This window comes from Mustela nivalis, assembly GCF_964662115.1.
Source record: "Mustela nivalis genome assembly, chromosome: 4".
Taxonomy (NCBI): Eukaryota; Metazoa; Chordata; class Mammalia; order Carnivora; family Mustelidae; genus Mustela; species Mustela nivalis.
Genome location: NC_139023.1, coordinates 10294812 through 10316134, shown reverse-complemented (window position 1 = coordinate 10316134; position 21323 = coordinate 10294812). Strand labels below are relative to the sequence as shown.

The window sequence follows — 21323 nt, the reverse complement described above, 5'->3', positions numbered from 1 at the left end:
TCAGGGTGAGGCAGAGCAGAGACGACATCACCAGCATAGAGAACAGCTGTGAGATGGTGGGGCTGGGGAAACGTGGTGAGGAAGCCTGGCATGGCCACAACCAGGAGGATGTCAGCTCCATTTGCAGATTCTCAGAACTTATGAAGGAGCACTTTGTGTCATCATACATAATGGAGACCCAGATGGTAATTATTTAGGTATTAGAAGGAGGGAAAATTCAAGAAGCTAGTGGGCTCTTGTGTTATGTCTATAATAACATGAATTTAATTCTCAAATTGTTGACTATATTACCTGGAGTGAAAGAAAAAGGTGGCATCAGAAAGAGTATAGAAATAGTATAGAAACTGTATAGAAAATTGAACTTCAATCTCATTTATGACCATTGCATATCTTCTGTGGAAGAAAGCTTGAGAATCATTGGTGTATCTGTTCCCCAGAAATATACTTACTAACACAGAGCAACAATCACTTGTCAATATTGTCTATTGACAAGCTACAGATTGTCCTCTGTCTAATAGAATCCTAGATTACATTTCTCATTAGCTATTATCAGATGGAGATGTTTTTATTTTCAACCCAAGGGTATTGTCCTTATAAATATTGCTTCCGTTCACCCTATATGGTCATAATTATATGATTAATCACATGATTATTTTTCAAAAACACATATCGTGTAAGAATAATTTTGGTTATTATGGTATTTTTCCATACATTTTTCTATTTTCTTCTCAGAGTTTTTCCTCCACTAATGAAAATCTATTCATTTTATTTTAGGTGCATCAGTAAGTTGTGCTTCTTTGTGTTCTATGATTACATTTATCAGGTACATTTCTAAATTCAGATACATTTCTAAATTCAGTTTGGCCTTTATTTTATAATACAGGGTGTCTTCCTTTGGTTTCCTAACCACACAGAACACCAAATGGACTTTCATTTATTTACCTTTTTAAAAAATTATTTATTTATTTGATAGAGAGAGAGAGAGAGAGAGCAAGGGAACATACAAAGGGGAGGGAGGGGCAGAGGGAGAGGGAGAAACAGACTCCTCCTCGCTGAGCAGAGAGCCCTATGCTATACTCCATCCCAGGACCTTGAAATCATGATCTGACTAAGCCACCAAGGTACCCCAAATGGACTTTAAATGCTTATGGAGTTATTGACCCAAACCATTACTGACCTTTGGGTAACATTAACAAGGTATGGAGAATTTATGAGAAAAAATTTGAATTTTCAGTCATATATGAGTAAGCTTTCTTTGGCCTATGTATGAAATTCTTCTTTAGCTTTAGCTTTGCCTTAAACATCCCAGTATCTTTTTTAAATTCCATGTTGGATTCTTAAAATTCATCAGGTAGTACTTGGTCTGCTATGTCAGGAACAATAATGGCCACTCAAAGATGTCCACATCCTAATCCCTAGAATCTGTGACTATGTCAAGTTACATAGCAAGGGAGAATTAAGGTTGCAAATGGAATTAGTTGCTAATCAGCTGGATTTAAAATAGGGAGATTATCCTGGATTATCTGGGTGGGCCCAATGTGATCACAAGGGTCCTTAAAAATTGAAGAAAGAAGCAGAAGAGTCAGAGGGAAATGTAATTACAGACCAGAGGTAGAGGGAGATGTGAAGTTGGCTTTGAAGACACAGGAAGAGCGCCATGAGCCAAGGAATGTGGGTGGCCTCTAAAACCTGGAAGAGGCTACGTAAAGGATTCAGGATTCACCTCTTGAGCTTTCAGGAAGGAAGACAGACCTGCCCATACTTTGATTTTAGCTTCTGAGCTCCTGAATGGTTTTATCTCAGATAAATTTAGGTATTATGTGGTTTTTGAACAATTATTAATTAGTCTATTTCATCTATATTATTTCATCAAATTTATGTGCATAGACATGTGTGTCATGTCCCCTCATTTTTCTTTCAGTGTCGGCTGAGTCTGCTGTGACAGCCCCTCTTTCGTTTCCGCTCTCCAAGTCTTTGCAGTCCTGTTTGGATCTGACCTGTGAGTATACCATATTTGATTTGCAAGTCTGGTACCTGGGCAATGATTGAGCTTTTAGTTGACTTCTCAGAATGTTTCCTGGGGCATCTGGGGTCAGCCCCGTGCGTGCCTAAATTGGGGGTGCAACCAGGAGTGCACAGCCAACTCTGGAAGATGGCTTCCTTGAGCTCCTACCTTTCTGTGTTTTTCCCATGCCTTTCCATGTCCCCAAGGCCCCCCTTTTAAGTCCTGCTGCCAGAAATCTGAAATCTGATTTACTCTGCTCTGCCAGCATTTCTCATGGCTCTGCCAGTGTTTGTAGCTTGGAGGTTGAAAGAGAGAGAGGGAGACAAACAGTGAGACTTTACCTCTCCCTCCCCACTCTCTTAGGTCTTAGTACCAAAGCTCTTCCAAGCAGGGAAGTAGGGGTTCCTTCTTCAGATTTTAGACCCTTGAGGACCCTCCTGCTCCGTGCTGGCAAGTGACCCCTCAACCACTCCTCAAGCCTAGACTAGGGAGGTTTGCCTGGTTCACTAATGCTCACCTCTGGGTGTAGGCACTTTGGCAGTTAGGCCAGGGGAGAAAGGTAAATACACCATTGTTTCCATGGTGTTCCAGATCCTGTCGCCTTCCTAGCCCACCTGTTGCACAAATTACCTTTCAGTTTCTAGCTACATTCAGTGGGAGACACAGAACAGAAGGCTGCTTCTGTCTTCCTCCCAACTGGAACTGGATAGAAAATGCGTATTAGATCGGAAGGTAGTGCACGTTGAAGGGATGAACCTTTGCAGTCGTAGCCTTGGTGGAGGAAAGGGGCACCCTGGTGGGATGGTGTGGATGAACGGTCACGTGAAGGGGTCACCCAGGCTATCTCAGCTCCCAAACACAACAACCCCCGCCCCTATCCCTCCTTGAAGACACCATACATGGGAAGCCTCAGCGTTGCAGGAATGTTAGCTGAGTGTCCCAGAATTCCACCCCCAGGGCTCACTTCCCTCTGCCTCCCCACCTACCCCATCATTGTCTTCTGATAGTTTCATTTATTAACACTTGCTCACCATCATTTTTATGTGACATCTGGGGAAACTTAAAGATCATTACATATAAAATTTCTTGAATAAAGAATAAAGATCCTTATATTATTTTTTTTAAAGATTAACGTTAAGCTGTTTAAAGGGTTTTTTGTTTTGTTTTGTTTTTTGCTTTTTTTGTTTTTGTTTTTAATTTTTCCATGCTCACCGTTAACAAATTCAGGAGTGTGTTGGAACAGTGAGAGTTCACACTGCTCTAAAGCACACAGAAAGATGATTACATGTAATTTGCTGGAATCCTCCTTGAGTTTATGTCACTAGTAAATCTCCTGTAAGCAGTTTAGTTGTTCACACACTGAAAAGTATGTGGATTAGGGAGAGTAAAAGACTGTGTGGGAATTTATACAGATCAGGAACGCTGGCTGGCCCTTGTTGAATCCAATTTTCTCTTCTTCATGATCAGCTTATAACCAGAATATTATTGCTGAAATGGGCTATTATTGCTGAAATTAGCCTGTTAGTCTAACTTAAGAAAAAAAAAAAAATCAATGACTTTCTCGGATCTCACAGCCGGTGGATGCCCACAGCAGGTGCAGGCTATAGGTCTTCTGACTTGCCGCCTGTTGTACTGTTTGCGAAGCAATTCTAAAGAATTCACCAGTCCTGGGAGTGGTGTTCAGGGTGCCGGTGGTCCCCCGTTGTAACAGGCATGTGGGGCGTTTGCCTCCTTTGAAGCCTATATCCTGGCTTCCCTTCTTGTTTGGGGTGGTGATGTTCTTTTGTGTGTTCGTATATGAATTCAGCTCCAAGAACAGGAGAGGGCTAAAGGTCAGGGGGTTTACGACTCTGTCCTTTGGTCACTCAGCAGGACACGATCACAGACTTTTGAAGTTCGTGTCTACCCAGTTATCATCCGCAACCACAGTAAGGAGGGCAGACCTTCACGGGGAGCGTGTGAGTGCCAGGCACCGGACGGGTCGCTGGAGAGAAAAAGGCCAGGTGTGGTGTCTGCCCTTCTGAGAGCCGTGTGGTCTGGTCTGTTAGCAGAACTGTTTCCTGAGCTAAAGAATACGTCAATGGAGGTTGGCCTCTTCTCCCCGCTCCGCTGTTCTTTTATTTTGTACTCATTATTCTTTCTAAAGCAGGCATGGGAGAACTATTTAATCTTACTTGTCTTTTGGAAGGCCCTTTGGCATCCTTGGTGAGTCAAGAATCAGTGGTGGAAGCGGACGGGTTACTAACACTGCCTCATGACAGGGGACATCACCGCTTTCTCTGGTTTCCTCATGACTCCAGCAGCCTCAGACCTCCGGATGCTCTGAAGACTCAACGCTCTTATGCTCATCCCTGCCAGCATGTAAGGGTGCTGGGTGTTCCAGACCCGGCCCACCCCTGCTGCTGCCTTCTCACCGCCGGCTCTGACCTGGGGCGGTTGGGCCATGTTCTCTGATTCATCTCTGCTTGTCAGCCCTGATATCCTGGCCGGACTCATCCTGTTGCACAAAGCAAGTCATCAACATACATCTATATTACTGCTAAATAAATTATATACCAAACATAGAGTTAAAGAAAAAAAAAAAGAGAGAGAAAAATTTGTTGCAACGTAGGTAGTTAAGGGATGGTTCCTGGTAGTGACTCCAGCTAGTTTTGCTTTGCTTTGCACCTTAATTTTGCTGGCTATTAGCATCCAATATTCTCAAAGCGATGATAGCTAATGAGGTCAAAGCAGCACAGAGACTCCTAGGAATTCTGTTTCAGGAGTTGATGTCTTTGGCATCCTTAATATTTTATGTGTTCAAGGCTTTAAACCAATACCTGAGAGAAGCTGGCAACTCTCGTCACATAATACATAACACAGTATGTTAATTTGGAAGTAATAGAATGGATGACTGTGGTGAATCAAGAGAGCCAGTTTAAGGAGGAGCCAGATACATTGATCTGCAATCAAGGTATAGGTATCTTTCCGTTACTAGTCTCTGCAGTGTTTTGCTAAGATCGGAAGCTCGCCCGCCTTACCTGCTGGCCTTCAGGTCCACCCTGCATTCCCTAAGGAGGACTCCATGAGATTCCAGGGTACGGCTCCACATCAGAGGACACTTACAGGGCTCTTTTAAGGAGTTTCAGTGAGAACTGATTGAGGCGGAACACCTCGATCCCTTCAGGACTTAGATATCCAAGCCTGGAACTTTTTGTAGCACCTTAGAGTGGGGAGGATTCTCTGAGAGATTCCTGGACCTGTGGGCTGGTCCTGTGCAGACTCTGAGCTTGTAAGTGAGAGTCAGCCTGAAGCCACTGGCATAGCCTCTCAAGTTTCAGGAGAAAGCGCTGGTAGGACCATTATATGGTCTGGGAGAGGCCAGATGCCATGGAGCAAAACCATAACAATAAAAAATTATCACAGCTAACACTTATTAACCGCTTTACTTGTCATATCTGTTTACTCGTTATAACACCACTTAGAGATACTAATATTTTCCCCATTTTACAGATGAGGCAACAAAAATATTGTTAATTGTCCAAGGTCTCACAGAGAGAGAATGGACATTTTCTTCGTGCCAAATGCAGACGGTTTGAATGGCTTAAGGTAGAAAAAGAGACATTCGTGTTTGAACACATCATGTTCTTGCTATGACAACAATATTCAATCGTAGCGTTAGATCTGGAAGATATCCTTTAATGTGGTGGTAGGTAATCAGAAACCTCAACACACTCATATGCCCAAGATCATACAGTTAATAAATAGCAGAGCTGAGAGAGAAACTCAAGTGTTTTGATAACCGTGGCAAAGTCCTTCCATTAACTTTTTGATAGTGGGATTCAGGATGATACAAAGGCAGAACGCAAGGCCTGCAATTGTACAGTAACCAGGATTCTGCTGCCATCTAGTGGGACAATTGGATAATATATTTTTTTATTTAAAAAAAATTTTTTTTTAATTAGTGTATAATGTATTATTAGCTCCAGCAGTACAGGTCTGTGAATCACCAGGTTTACACACTTCACAGCACTCACCATAGCACATACCCTCCCCAGTGTCCATAACCCCAGCCCCTGCATCCCTCAGTTTGTTTTGTGAGATTCGGAGTCTCTTAGGGTTTGTCTCCCTCCCGATCCCATCTGGTTTCATTTGGGTAATATTTTTAAAAAAGTTTCAGAACCTGGGCTTGGAGCCGCACCACCAGCACACATAGTAAACTGCTGTCAGAGATACAAGGAGGACAAGGAATTGGAGAGGTTATTTAGTGTCCTGGCAATATTTTGCAGATGGGACTGGGGGGCAGATTGGGGAGTTTATTTTATGTGTATATATAAAACTCTGGTCTCTACTTTTGTTCAGCTCAGTGCTCTTTTCCTCTGGTACTCCACTGATGGGAAACTGAAGTTCCTTTCGATTCAGACTCCAAAATCAGTGTATTTGCCTGAAGTATAGTGAGGCTTTCAGCACACGTGGTATCACTCAACTTTTTATTTTGACAGATAGTTCTTAGTTATAGTACTGGAAGGGAACACTAGTATGTATAATATGGACATATATCTATGTCTCCATATCTATATATTTTACGACTATGTCTCCACCTTGATCTACCATTGCGGTCTTTTTTTTTTTTTTTTTTTTAAGCTTACACTAGAATAAATTTCTATTTCTTAGGCACTTGATAACTTATGATAGCCTTCAAATACACTGGCTGTCAATAGACTGCTGGTCATTATTTTTTAGAAAAGTTAATGAGATTAGTGGAGGCTGGGTGGCTCAGTCGGTTAAGCGTTTGACTCTTGATTTCAGCTCTGCTCACAATCTCAGGATTTTGAGATCAAGCCCCACGTCAGGCTCCACGCTCAGTGGGGCGTCTACTTGAGATTCTCTCCCCGTTCCTTCTGCCCCCCTCACCTAAACAAATAAATAAATATTTTTTAAAATGTTGGTGAGATTTAAAAAGTTAATAGAGTATACATAATAGAATACACAATATACATCAATAAAATACACTGTATGCCACTATAGTCTTAGCAGTAGAGGAATTTCATAGCAAGTTTTGTAGATGCTTATTTCAAAATAGATTTTTATTTCTACCTCTGATAAATTTGTTTTGTATATCAGGGTCCATACAAGATTTAAAACATTCTGTAAGAACTTGTTTGTTGAATCTATGCATGAAATGGACAGTAACTTAAAGTGGTGACTTCTTCTCTCTTTGTCACATTTGCTAGTTTGTTTCCTCAATTCTTTTACCTAAAAAAATGTACTGAATATCTGGGAGAGTAAGAGCCGTTTTCATTTGGTGCTGATGTTTTTGAAAAATAGCATGGGGGCCGGGACAGAGAGAAACAGACTTCTATCAGGAAAAAAAAAGAGCTCTTATCTTTTTTTTGGAGAATCTCAACCATAGGGAGGATTTTAACGATTTTTCTTATTTTTACCTCTTTTCTGTATGTTCTAGATACAATTCTTCAGTAGATGGGAACTATCACCAAGTGTCTTATCAGTTGTTATAATCTTCAATTTTGCAAAATGCTGGGCACATATTAAAAATTCTGCCATATTGGGCACCTGGGTGGCTCAGTTGGTTAAGCAGCTGCCTTCGACTCAGGTCATGATCCTGGAGTCCTGGGATCGAGTCCCACACTGGGCTCCCTGCTTGGTGGGGAGTCTGCTTCTCCCTCTGACTCTCCCTCTCTCATGCTCTCTCTCTCTCTCTCTCTCTCTCAAATAAATAAATAGAGTCTTTAAAACAAATTCTGCCATATCTTTAGCAATTCTGTGGCAGTATCAGAAAGGAAAGAAGGAAGTAAGAGAGGAAGGAAACTTTAAAATCTTCGAATGCAGACAAAAATAAACGAAATGAAGCTGGCTATTAGAATATATGGGTAGACAATGCTTTCCTGACCAAACCATGGAAAACTTCTTCTTTTGTAACTTTGGCATAATTTAGAGAAGTTGCAGTGAGGTATATACATGTTGGGAAGGGTATGTGCTATGGGGAGTGCTGTATATACATACACACACACACACACACACACACACACACACACAAGTTGAGGCCATGGCTCTGACGTCAGCCTGCTCAGCTCTGAATCCCAGCTCTACCACCATTTACTGAGGGTAACCTTCAGCCAGTCACTTCATGTCCTATGTTGTCAATTTTCTGCTTTTTCACATAAATATTGCATAATAATTGCAGCTATTTCATAGAGCTTTGTGTGTGTGTGCTGGAATGAAGTAGTGCCGTTAAAATTGTTTTGAACAATGCTTGGCACATCATCCACACTCATTTTCAGCTGTTAAAATAATCGTTATCAATGGCTCCAGTTAGAGATCTTGAAGGGATTAAAGTGTAGTCTTCACTCAGTGGAATCATGAGTCTGATAACATTTCTCGTGAACCAGTCTCTGTTTCAACCACATAGAACTAATTCTGTTCCCTGGAGAGTCGTTCCTCAATGTCTTGAACAGATCAGAGTTTCTTCTGAGACTCTGGCACTGCTCAGCACCTGATAGGGCTGAGGGTTAGGACATTGCGGCAGGACTCAAACTTGGGGAGCCATTATCACTTTTCTGTCTCAGCAATTGTTGGCGTCGGTTGGTATTACAGGTGTAAATGACAACATAGGCTACTCTTCAAGAGCGCATAGAAGATGAAGAGTGTGGCCTGCTCCTGGCTTTACTGGTCCCCGGGCAGGAGACCACAGGTGCACCTGATCTCTGCGAGTGATATCTTTATGACAGATTGGGCCTGTGCCAAGGAGACATGGGTATGGGAGCCCTAAATAATTTACAATGGAGAATTTTTTTGGACACCACATAATATCGACATCTCCCTCAGCTAGTATCACAGACTGTGGGAGAGTTCTTAGAAAAACCGTGGACAGTGTATAGCTGGCCAAGACCTCAATTGTAGGAATGAGGAGGTCCTCAGGCCTTAATTTTTTTTAAAAGATTTTAATTATTTATTTGACACAGAGAGAGAGAGAGATCACAAGTAGGAAGAGAGGCAGGCAGTATGGAGGGGGAAGCAGGCTCCCTGCTGAGCAGAGAGCCCGATGCGGGGCTTGATCCCAGGACCCTGGAATCACGACCTGAGCCAAAGGCAGAGGCTTAACCCACTGAATCACCCAGGCGCCCTATCAGGCCTTAATTCTATATCTGACTTGGGATCTTTTTCTCTTGTTGGGTCTCACGTGCCAAAGGCAAGTTAATGATGTTAATCATACCCTTCAGTTAATGCACGCTATCATCTTTGGGGCACGGAAGGCTCAGCTCTTGTTTAATTTACGCCCATTCCTCATACCCCATTTCCCTCTGCCTATGCGGGTATGCATTTTTAATCAACATAGATGGTCATGTATAAAAATGCCATGTGTTTTGTATTTTTTTTGCCAGCACTGTGATTTTAAGACCGATCCATGTTGCTATACATACACTGTTTGCTGCGTTTCACATGTGTGCAACTTCCCATGGTGTGCATTCTTAACATTCTACCTGTTTATTCTTCTAGGCTAGGGCTGGAGATGCAGTCTTCATTTGACTCTCGGCCGGCACGAACAGTGCTACAGAGGCATTCTCCTGCATATTCTCCTGTGGACCATGTAAAAACTTGCTATGTTTTATGCATCTCCAGGCGCAGAACATACAGAATTTCTATGTATGTGTAATTGACTACGAGCCTCTAGATTCCTCCCAGAACGCGTAGACCAGCCTGCTCTCCAACCCAGCGGTGCATGAGGGGGCCTTTGTCCTCAGATCTCCACCAACCCCGGGCTTTACACAGCTTTGTAATTTCACTCAGTCTCACAGACATAAAGTGATATCTCATGGTGGTTTTAATTAGCATTAGTCTGATAATTAATGAGTTTGACTATCTCTTTATATGCTCTTAAGGCTTTTGGATTTCCTCATCTGTAAATTGCATTTTTAAAAAAATTAATAGGCTTTATTTTTTTAAAGCAGTTTTAGATTTAGAGAAAAGCTGAGCCCACAGTGCAGTTCTCACACTTTCTCTCTGACTCCCACACAGTTTTCCCTATTAACATCTTACATTTGAATAATACATTTGTTACAATTAATGAACGATAGTTTATTTAGATTTCCTTAGTTTTTACCTCATACACTTTCTTGGTTCAGGATCCCAAACAGGTATCACATTTTATTTAGTCTTTGGGTCTCCTTGGGCTCCTCTCGGAGTGATGGTTTCTCAGACTTTTCTTGGTTTTGATGAACTTGACAGAAGTTTGAGGAATACTGGCCCAGGTACTTTATAGAATGTCCCTCTCTTGGAATTTATCTCATGTTTTTCTCATTAATAAACTGAGTTTACAGCTTTTTAGGAGGGAGGCCACAGAAGTCAAGTTTCATTTTCATTTTCTTTTTTTTTTTTTAAAGATTTTATTTATTTCTTTGGCAGAGGCAGATCACAAGTAGGCAAAGAGACAGGCAGAGAGAGGAGGAAGCAGGCTCCCTGCTGAGCAGAGAACCCTATGCGGGGCTCCATACCAGGACCCTGAGATCATGACCTGGGCCGGAAGGCAGAGGCTTCAACCCACTGAGCCACCCAGGAGCCCCTCAAGTTTCATTTTCATTTCATTATATCAATCATCAGCATGATTTATGATTGTTGATGTTGATTTTGATTAGTTGGCCAAAGCAGTGTTTTTCAGGTTTCTCTCTTGTAAAATCTCTTTTCTCCCCCCTTTTTAAACATAGAGAATACTTTGGAAGAAATTCGCTATGCAATATCTATGCAGAAGGCGTGGGGACTTATGGTCCCTTTTTTAAGGGGGAAAAAGTTCACATACTTTATTTGTAATGCTTTTGCAGGGAAGTTTTGTCTCTTCTTTCTCATTTATTAATTTACACAATCATTTATTTATATCAGTGTGGACTAACTCATGGACATTTGTTTATACTTTGGGTTATAATTCAGTACTACTGTATATACTTTGTTGCAGCTTTGACCACTGGGAACTCTTTATATGGGCTCCTTCGTCCCACTGACTTACCCCAGTCTTCGTGGGGTTTTTCCCCCCTATTTTTGAGCACTTCCAGTCTTCCTGATACTACAATATACTCTAGGCTCATTCTGATTATTAACAGTCATTTCTCCTAGGATCCTTTACTCCTTTTGTTGGTGAGAATGGCATTAGAAACTAGGGTCAGAGTGCTAGGTATGTTCATGGCTTCTGAATTATCATTTCTTTCAGGCCTTCTCTGTGGACAGAGCAAGCACACATGTGTGTGTATGAAACCCGGTGTATATACACATATTCATAAATACTTCCGTATGTAACCATCTGTAGCTACCTTAGGTTAAACATGAGTTCTTACTGATGTCTCCAGCTCAACTCCATTACCACCTGGATCATTTCAGCCTCCTCGCCTCTCTTATTTGTAAATGTCCGTTCCAACAGTGAGAAACTTGGCTCCTAGTATCTTCCATCCACTTACTAATAATTCAGTTCCAGCACACATGGTAGCAGTATCAGAATTGTTAACAAGTATCTCCACGGGAAATAACTTTATCAGCTGGAGTGTAGTGCTTATGCATTATTCCTTTCGCCCTTCGTCTTAACAGACTTCATTGGTTTCTAAAGTTGTGAGGGTTGACACCATTTCCCCAGACCCTTCTGGTGACGTTGTTTCGTACATTTAGAATACAGTTAAATTCTCTTGTCATAGTCTGCATTCTTTCCTCTGGTCTTTGACCTCATAAATGATGTTTTTGAAGTTGCGTACATTAACGTTCAGCATTTGGGTTGTACAGTTCTGTGGGTTTTGACAAATGTGTAATGTCCTTTGTCCACTGTCACAGAACCGTGCAGAATAGCTTTACTACCCTGAAAATCCTCTGTAGTCCCCCTGGTCATTTGATGGTGCATTTTATTTTATTTTCTGTGTGGATTTTCTTTTATTTTCTAAATTTTAATGCCTTGTCAGTTTTAGAATTGCAAATCTACCACTATTTTGCTTCAGATTTGTCTTTTTATGAATCTTTTTGAAGTAGGTTGTTCCTGACCCCATGTTATTAATATGTTTACTTACATTCTTCCCTATTAATTCCAGAGTATTCTAAGTTTACCTTAAAGAGTATCTTCAAATGTTATCTATTTGATAACATTCCAATTTAATTTTTCTACACATTGAAGAAAAATGTCACAATAGCTACAAAACAATCCAACCTTTTCACAGTGATTTATGATGCCATTACTATAGTTTTAAGTTCCATATAGACCTGGATTTCTATTCTGTTTTAATTAACTATTTGTATGTTTTTTTATTATATCTTAATATCTACTTATGTACATTCCCACACATTACTCTTCCTTTTTTGACTTCTTTCTTATAGATTTTAAAATTTCTGCATTCATTTTCAAATAAGGATTTTTGAATGAATTTTTTAAAAATTCACCTGGAATTTTAACGGGGATTGCATTTAACTTATACATTTGAAGAGGATTGATACTTTGGTGATAGTGAGTTATTCACTTCAAGAGCATGGACTGTCTTCTCATTTATTCAGCCCATGTTTTATGATCTTATTAACATTTTAAAGTTTCCTGAATGCCTGAGCAGATTATAGACACTTTCTTCCACTTACACTGCCCAGGGCTGAATCCACTCCACTCAACCTGTCTCCCAGTTCGATGTTCCCAAGACTAAGACGACTTTTAGGGGATTCCCCAGCCTTCAGACTCTCCAAAGATTCTCATAATTATTGTTGTTATGGTTGTTAGATTTCCACATCATTTTAGTTTCCCTTCACATTTATGATTTTCTAGCCTTGGAGGAAAGAGTGCCGGCAGCTTGCTTGACGTCACCATGCTGAAGAGCCTGGATGTAATTCGCTGGTAAGCCTGTGTGAGCCCCGCATCGGGCTCTCCGCTCAGCCGGGAGCCTGCTTCCCTTCCTCTCTCTCTGTCTACCTCTCTGCCTGCTTGTGATCACTCTCTGCCAAATAAATAAATATAATCTTTAAAAAAAGAAGCCTGTGTGAATGAGGCAGTGTATTGTTTTCATGTTTTTGTGGGCGTCGGGGGAAGAAGTCACCGACTTGATCCATTTCAGTACCTGTAAAATGAGGACCTGACCTGGACTTGCTGGCCCAGGTGGACAGGGAGAAACAGAGGCCCACAGAGCACATATCTAAATATTTGACAGTTTCAAATACATCTGAAAAACTGTTAAATAAATAAAATATGTTTTATCCTCCTTGTTGGGCAAACGTAATTTTATAACAACCTGAAAACCCAGGTTCAGATCTGAAATTCTTAGATCCTCTGAATTCTGTAGTAGAACTTGGCAAAATGCAGAAAGGCCGCCTTGACCCTGTGGCCTGTCTCGGTTTCCCTCCCAGATCCAACTCTCTCCGCCGCTGTGACGATCTCATAGCATGCACGTGCACATGTTGGTCCATCTGTCTAAAGCCTATCTACACCTTCTACAAACAAGTGCCTCTTGGTGCACCAATCATGTGGTCCCCTAGAGAGAAGACCTATGTAGATGCTGGAATGGAATGAATTCTGGCATCCTGGGTACTAGAATAAGGTCTGGAAGGAGGAAGAGTTGATTTTAGGGTGGGCATGTCCCTTCGGCTTGATAGATGCCTAGCCCCTTGGTGGGAGGGAAGGGGGTCCCGGCTGGACAGAGGGGAGAATAGGGCATCTTAAATTTTGTTGCCCAGAGTTAGAGCTCTGTGTGCCTAGGCCCACGAGAGGGACTGGTCAAGTACTTATTGCTTCTTTTAGGCTTTGAAGAAAGAAGTATCATCCATTCCTTTTAAATTCTGAAGAGGCTTAGTTGTTGCCTAACCCCCTGTTGCAGGGGAGAAGTTTCCATTTTGGGGATCAAATAAAGTATGGATTATGAGAAGAGGGACATCTTCCCCCAAATCCCTCTTCTTTCTGTTCTACCTGCATAATGTAGAGATGAACCACAAGTTCCCTCTTAGCCCGGCTATTTTTTTTTTTTTAAGATTTTATTTATTTGTTTGAGAGAAAATGAGAAAGCATGAGCAGTGGGGAGGGGCAGAGGGAGAGGGACAAGAAAACTCCCTGCTGAACAGGAAGCCCAAAACAGGCTGGGTCCTGGAATGCCAGGGAGCCAGGATCATGACCTGAGCTGAAGACAGCTGCTCACCTGACTGAGCCACCCTGGTGGCCCTAGCCTGGCTGTTAAGAGAAAAGGGAGTGGCTTAACACAGAGGCTGGACGTGCAGATGATGGCTGGGGAAAGTATGCCTTTCTAAATGAAACTTCACTAAGTCCGGACAATGTCGTTATTTTAAAGTTGTGTTGTGGCTGGGTTTAAAATCAAATCATGTGTTTTCTTAATTATCTATGCATAGAGAAAGGGGCTCCATCCTGAAAAGTCCTAATCACCACTGATGTTCTTAGCAACTTAGCTGAGGAGATAAAAGAGTCTTTTATGAGGGAGAGGGGGGTGAGGAGCACGAGATACAACCCTTGATTCTATTTTGTAAAGATTGTGTTCTGGACTGGCAGAGTCACAGATCCATCTCCGATTGGAAAGGGGTCAGTGGTACTGAATTTTGTATAAAGCAGCAGAAAAGAATCAAATCTCTTAGGTAGGCAAGTCAGAGAGACAGTGGTGTTCAAATGACTTGTTACTTCTTGTCTTTCCTTTGTCTCAAATCTTCCTGAAGGAGATGAATGATAAGTAGTGATGACCTCGTTGCCCTTGGAGCATGAACAAAGGTGTGGGTAGATGGAGGTCTTGCAGCTGGTATGCTCTGAAAGTCCGAGTTTCTAGGTGGAAGTCCAGTCCTTTCATGTTTTGCATACTCCTCTCCTAAATTTCAGAAGAGTGGAGACAGTGATCAGTGTCACAGACACGTGCTCCGGGGAGAACTGTCTCTTCTTTTTAGTTAAGTATTAAACCGCAGCACATCCTGGCTTCATGGTTGTCTTTCAGGAATAGCTAAGTAATAGAAGAAAGACCTGGGCGGTCTATTTTCAGGAACGATGATCTATCATATATGCACGGCAATAATGATGCAGTTCTAAAATTTTAACATGTCAGACAATTTTACGTAATGTTTGCATTATATTCACTCAGTGTTTCCATGATTACATGGAAATGCTCAGAGCCACCATTTTGAAGTATAGACTTACCAATTAAAAATTATATAAATGATTATATATAATTGCCAACCGATGAGAGTGTTGATTTTACTTGTATCAAAATTAATCACAGGTTTCATCATTGCTTTGTGTTAATAACTGACGATGCAAAGCTATGTGATTCTCTGCTTTTTTTAAATAAGATTTTATTTGAGAGAGAGACAGAGCATAAGAGTGGGGAGGGTCAGAGGGAGAAGCAGACTCCCTGCTGAGCAGGGAGCCTGATGTGGGGCTCAATCCCAGGACCCTGAGACCGTGACCTGAGTCAAAGGCAGATGTTTAACTGACTGAGCCACCCCGGTGCTCCTAATTCTCTGCTTTTTACATACAGATAATCTATTAAAAATTAGAGCAACAGCTGAGTGTATTTGTTGGTTTAACGTGAGTGTATGAGACATCATAACTGGGAACGTATGAATGACAAGGAGCCAGATATGACAGACTGGGTGACAAAAGCTCACGGGAGACGAATTCACTTTATTTGATGTTAAGTTCGAAGCAACATTGACCTTATTCTGTGTTTATATTTGTTTATTATTTTCATCTAATTTTATATCTAAACTTATTCTACGAACTACTCCACAGATTACTAACCTAGAAAGTAATTTTTAAAAAATGTTGATTTTCCTTCTGGTCAGCAAATCTGTCCTGGGATCTGATCTCTATTCACATCACTTCCCCAGCCTTTGGAGCGCGTTGACGGGTTCTGCATTCGCACTGCGAGGACACATGTGTTGATCGAAACATGGTGTACCGACGGTGGAAACTCCGTGGATCAAACCCCGCAGCGCACGTCGTCTCCTCGCCGAGCCCCTGGGGCGTCCGCGGGGCCTGCGGGCCAGACGCAGCGGGAGGGTCGCCGCCTGCCTGCCCGGGGCGGACGCGAGAGGACAGCTTGCGCCGGTCTGTCCTGGGAACCGGGGGCACCTGCAGCCGCCGCGGGAACGGGCCGGCTGCCCTGAGGCTGCCTGCGGGGACCCTGAGCGCCGAGCGCCCGGAGGGCGATGCTCCCGGGGCCCCGCGGTTGGTGGCTTCCACGCAGGTGCAGCTTCTGCGAAGGAAAGGAAAGCGCCTTCGGGACGGGCGCGCCGCGGCCCGAGCGCAACTGCCCGGGGAAACGCCGAGCTCAGTCCGCACCGACCGGGGAGCAGAGTGTGGCGGTGGCTGCGGCTCTCAGCGGCTGCGTCGGGCCAGGGCCGGAGCAGTCCGCGTCGGGGCGTTAGTGGCCCCGCCACGTCCGGAGGCCCCGGGCGCTGCGCTCTCCGTGCGGCTCCGCGGCGGGCTCGAGCCGGTCCCCTGGGCGTTCGTCGTAGCAGGACCAGATTCCCGGCCTCAGGTGAATCCGACGGAGACCGAACCAGATAAGACGGGAAAGTTTCCGAAAAAGTAACACTGAAACCGCTCAAGAGCCTAAAGTTGGACAAACATCAAAACGGCTGCACCAGGCCTCCCGCGAAGCTCGCGGCGGCTGGGTGATCGGTCAGCGAAGCATCTGCCTTCCGCTCAGGTCGCGATCCAGGGTCCTGGGGGCAAGTCCCGCATGAGGCCCCTGCTCTGCGGGGGGCCTGCTTCTCCCCCTCCCTCTGCAGCTCCCCGCTTGGGTGCTCGGTCTCTGTCAAATAAATCAATAAAATCTTTTTTTCCCCCAAGGTGATTATTTATTTATTTGACAGAGATCACAAGTAGGCAGAGAGAGAGGAGGAAGCAGGCTCCCTGCTGAGCAGAGAGCCCGACGAGGGACTGGATCCCAGAACCCTGAGATCATGACCTGAGCCCAAAGCACAGGCTTTAACCCTCGGAGCCAACTAGGCGCCCCAATCAATAAAATCTTAAAAAAAAAAAAAAAGATTTTATTTGTTTGTTGACAACAACAGTTATTTGTTTGTTTATTTAGAGAGCGATTTCGGGGAGGAGCGGAGGGCGAGGCTCCCCGGCAGCCCCGGGCTCAGTGCCCAGCTGAACCCAAGACCCCGAGATCCTGACCTGAGCGGAAATGGACTTGGATGCTGCCCCCACCCAGCCGCCCAGGCTCTCAGGGAAGCTCTATTTTTTTTTTTTTTTTAAGATTTTATTGATTTATTTGACAGACAGAGATCACAAGTAGGTAGAGAGAGAGGAGGAAGCAGGCTCCCTGCTGAGCAGAGAGCCCGACTCGGGGCTCGATCCCAGGACCCGGAGATCATGACCTGAGCTGAAGGCAGCGGCCCAACCCACTGAGCCACCCAGGAGCCCCATCAAGGAAGCTCTATTTTAAAGAAACCTTTTAACTCTTTTCGGAAAACCCCCCCTCCTCCTCTCTTAGCCTTTTGTTTCAGGAACCTGGTCCCACACCCAAGGGGGCTGAGGCCGGCAGTGCACACATGGTTCCTGATGAAACCTGTAGATCCTGTATTTCCCCATAAAAACCCCAGTCCCTTGCTCTGTGAGGGATTTGCAGCCTTGTTGTTGTTTTTAACATGTATGTATTTTTAAGATTTTATTTATTTATTTGAGAGAGAGCGAGCGAGCAGGAGTCAGGGGGAGGGGTCCACGGGAATGGAGCGACTTGGGCTGAGCGGGGAGCCAGAGGCAGGACTGCATCTCAGGACCTTGGGATCATGACCTCAGCAGGAGATGGATGCTTAACCAGCTAAAAGCTATTCTTCTTTATCCCAAACCGTGTCTTCCAGTGTAATTTGGTTCGGAAGCACAGAGGTCGGCTATTGACAACAACACAGTGTGTAAAAAGTGAAGTATTGTACTATTTTTTACATTTTCTTACCTAAACTTAGCAGGAGTTTAATATTGAAACGATACTCCTACTCCATCACTAATGCTATCTTTTAAGAAAAAAAAAAAAGTGGCTTAATTTTCTTTTCTCAAAATTTTAAACATCCTCAAGAACTAAATGAAAAAAAAAATTAGATCATCTGGCCTATTGTGTACAAAATGGCGAAATCCACACAGTTGCTAAAATTTCTGGGAATAATGGTTGCTCATTCTTTTAACTTGGCTTTTCATGTTGTTCTAAACAAAGCTGTAGCACAAGGTGATCAGTCCCTCCCACTTTTATGAAAATCTGATTTCAGAATTGCTTTCTGCACAGCTATCTGCATTTAGGTCTGTTAGCCACAAGGTGGAGGCAAAGATATTTTTATTTGAGGCAAGCATGTCCCGCCTGGCCAGGCTTGCCACAGTGCAACATCCAGGGTTGCAAGGATCTGTGTTTCTGGGCTTGTAGCATGAAAAAGACACGTAATCCATTATTGGAAACTTTCTTACTGGGGCAGAAGCAATATAGGAATTCCGAACCCCTCCTTGGTGGATGGGTAAGTGGGTATTATTGTTAACTGCAAACTGGAATTTGCCGGAAAGAATTAGTTGTAAAACGACAAGACTTGCAGTGGTGCATGTAGTGGAAAGAATAATTAGGTACTTTCTTGGCCTGGTGGGGAAAAGAATATCTCAGATCCTGAAATGGACAAGGAAGAAACTGCCTCTGGGAAAGGCCATCTTTTGACTTGATTATCCATGACCGGGTTTTCTGTAATGGGAGACAAACATTTCATTCCATAATTGACAGCATTTTCATAATGCAATGGCAGACTGAGAGAAAGTAGTATTAGAAATTCACCCTTGCCCAGTATAACCACTTAGCCCGCAGGTCCTTCACTGGTTGATTTCAGATGCTTCCCTTTTTCTAGTTTGGGTGAGGGTGCCAAGACTTTTTTTTTTTTTTTTTTTTTAAGATTTAATTTATTTGAGGGAGAGAGACAAAGGAAAGAGAGAGAGAGACAGAGCACATAGGGAGAGTGAGAAGGAGAAGCAGACTCCCCACTGAGCAGAAAGCCCGACGTGGGGGCTTGATCCCCGGACCCTAAGGTCATGATCTGATCCAAACGCAGATGCTTAACCAGCTGAGCCACTCAAGTGCCCCATGTACTAGGCTTCTAAAGCAGTGAGTTAGACTTTTGACCAGCAGGTTCCATTCAAGACTGATTAAAACTGAATCTCTGAGAATCGCTGGTCTCTATACTGGGTGAAGGCCAGGCTTTGATGGTGGGGAGGGGTACACAGAAAGAGTCATAAAACACAAGCTTCTTAATCTTCTTGTTTATTTCTAGCTGTTTGGAAATTGGGTAAACTGTGAAGTTGACTCAGTTCTTATTTCATTAGAGCATATTGCTGTTGGATTCAATGACATAATAGAAAGGCTTTCCCCTTGTTATGTTTTTAAATTAAAATCTCCATAAAACGGAGCTTTGCTTTTTTAAGAATTTCCAGGAAAAGGCATTAATATACTAATGCTGTGTAGACCACTTAAGGTGATGATTCTCAGGTGATGGTTTAAGAATCACCAACGAACTGAAGGTTTTGGAGGGGAGGGGGCTGGGGTTTGGGTGAGCCTGGTGGTGGGTATTAAGGAGAGCATGCATTGCAGGGAGCACCGGGTGTGGTGCATAAACAACGAATTCTGGAACACTGAAAAGAAATAAAATAAAAAGAAATGAAAACAAAAAAGTACAAAAAGAAAAAAAAAAAAGAATCACCTGTGGAGTGATTTAGGCATCTAGAAAAACACAGGGTGTTTAGTACTACAGTTTGAAAGACGTTAAGTCTTGTATAGGACGGTGCAATTTCCAGTTCTGTGTGATGGCTGAACTTCATGGGTCAACTTGGCTACTAGAGTGTGGTGGCCATTTGTTTAGTCAAATGTTAGGCTAGAGGTTGCTGTAAAGGTATTTTGTAGACGTGATTAACATCAATCACCAGCTGACGTTAAGTAAAAGAGATTACTACCCTTTACGATGTGCATAGGCCTCATCCAATCAAAGGCCTTAAAAGCAGAACTATTTTTACCTCGAGGCTGCAACACAGAAACCCTGTGTACGTTTCCAGACTGTCCGCCTGCCTCGTGAACTTCAGACTCGCCACTCCACGACTGGGTGAGCCAGTTCTATGAACTCTCCCTGTTTTTCTGTCTCTTGGGGAACCCCTACTGATACAGTGTGTGATTGCCATTTTTAGAAACAAGGAATTGTGTTTGTTTCTATTATGGTGAGTACCTTGTTTTTGGAAAAAGGTGATAGGTAATGCATATAAAACGGAGGATCGTTTATATATAACAGACACTAACGAGTTAAATCACTTCTGGTTGACAGTAGATGGAAATTCAAAATCATCTCTTTAATGACGAAAAGCACTTAGGAAGTAAGTGTGAATTTTGACAATATCTTCTCAAAAGATCTCTGCAAAATGTAACAAATACAAGCATAATTATGCATATAAAGTCTCAAATTTAAACTTGTATTATAATGATGGTATATTTGGGTCAGAGATCCTTAATATTAAAAAAAAAGCAATGAAAGTTTTTCAGAGTTTGCTGAGAAATATATTCAGGGGAACCATGAAAACGTGCACGTGCGCCTGTGTGTACGTGTGCCTATGTGTATGCACACCTGTGTGCACCTGTGTGTACATGCACCTATGTGTGCATACACCTGTGTGCACCTGTGTGTACACGCACCTATGTGTGCATACACCTGTGTGCACCTGTGTGTATGTGCACCTGCGTGTGTACGTGCACCTGCAGGCACGTGTGTACATGCTGCTGTGTGTACATTATATAACTACTTCAACCATTATATAACATTTATTGAATATTTAGTGACCAAAAGCACCCGGTTCTCCTTGGTCAGGCATAAAAATGCTTGACCAAAATGGGCATGATTGTAGTGTTTTATGAATGATTTCTCAAGAACAGAGCAGAATTTTCCAAGATTAATTTTACAGAGCAATAATTCTGGGTGATACTCAAAACGGATCCGTGGTGAAATTAGGGACACTAAATTGTACTCGGTCGATTGTGACTCTTCAAGGAAGATATATTATATTGTTTCCAGAACTAATTTCATCAGGGAGCACATTCTTCCAATATACCTTCCAAGACTAATGGACACGGCATCTGGACTTGAAGGCTAAGTCTCTGCTTTGTTCTTCCCTGTTACCGTAGGCCACTCATTTGCCTTTTTGGAGTTCCATTCTCTAAATTTTATCAATAATGTTTACATCCCAGAGTTGGTTTTGAAGCTTCACCAAGATACTTTGGAAGTTAAAAAGGACTTGAAGAAATTTAAAATCCTGCCTAAATATGTAGTGCATAGTTTGTTGCCCCCCTTTTTTTTCTTTGAGGCATCTGAAGAA

The 21323-nt window shown here is 42.8% G+C and overlaps 1 long non-coding RNA gene across 1 annotated transcript; it reads left to right on the top strand.

The window, feature by feature from the left end:
* The first annotated feature begins 653 nt into the window (after window positions 1–653).
* Window positions 654–9605, top strand: LOC309863759. Its single transcript, XR_014311242.1, has 3 exons — window positions 654–823; window positions 1922–1999; window positions 9503–9605. It is a non-coding gene; the product is annotated as an uncharacterized lncRNA (long non-coding RNA).
* The last annotated feature ends 11718 nt before the right edge of the window (window positions 9606–21323 follow it).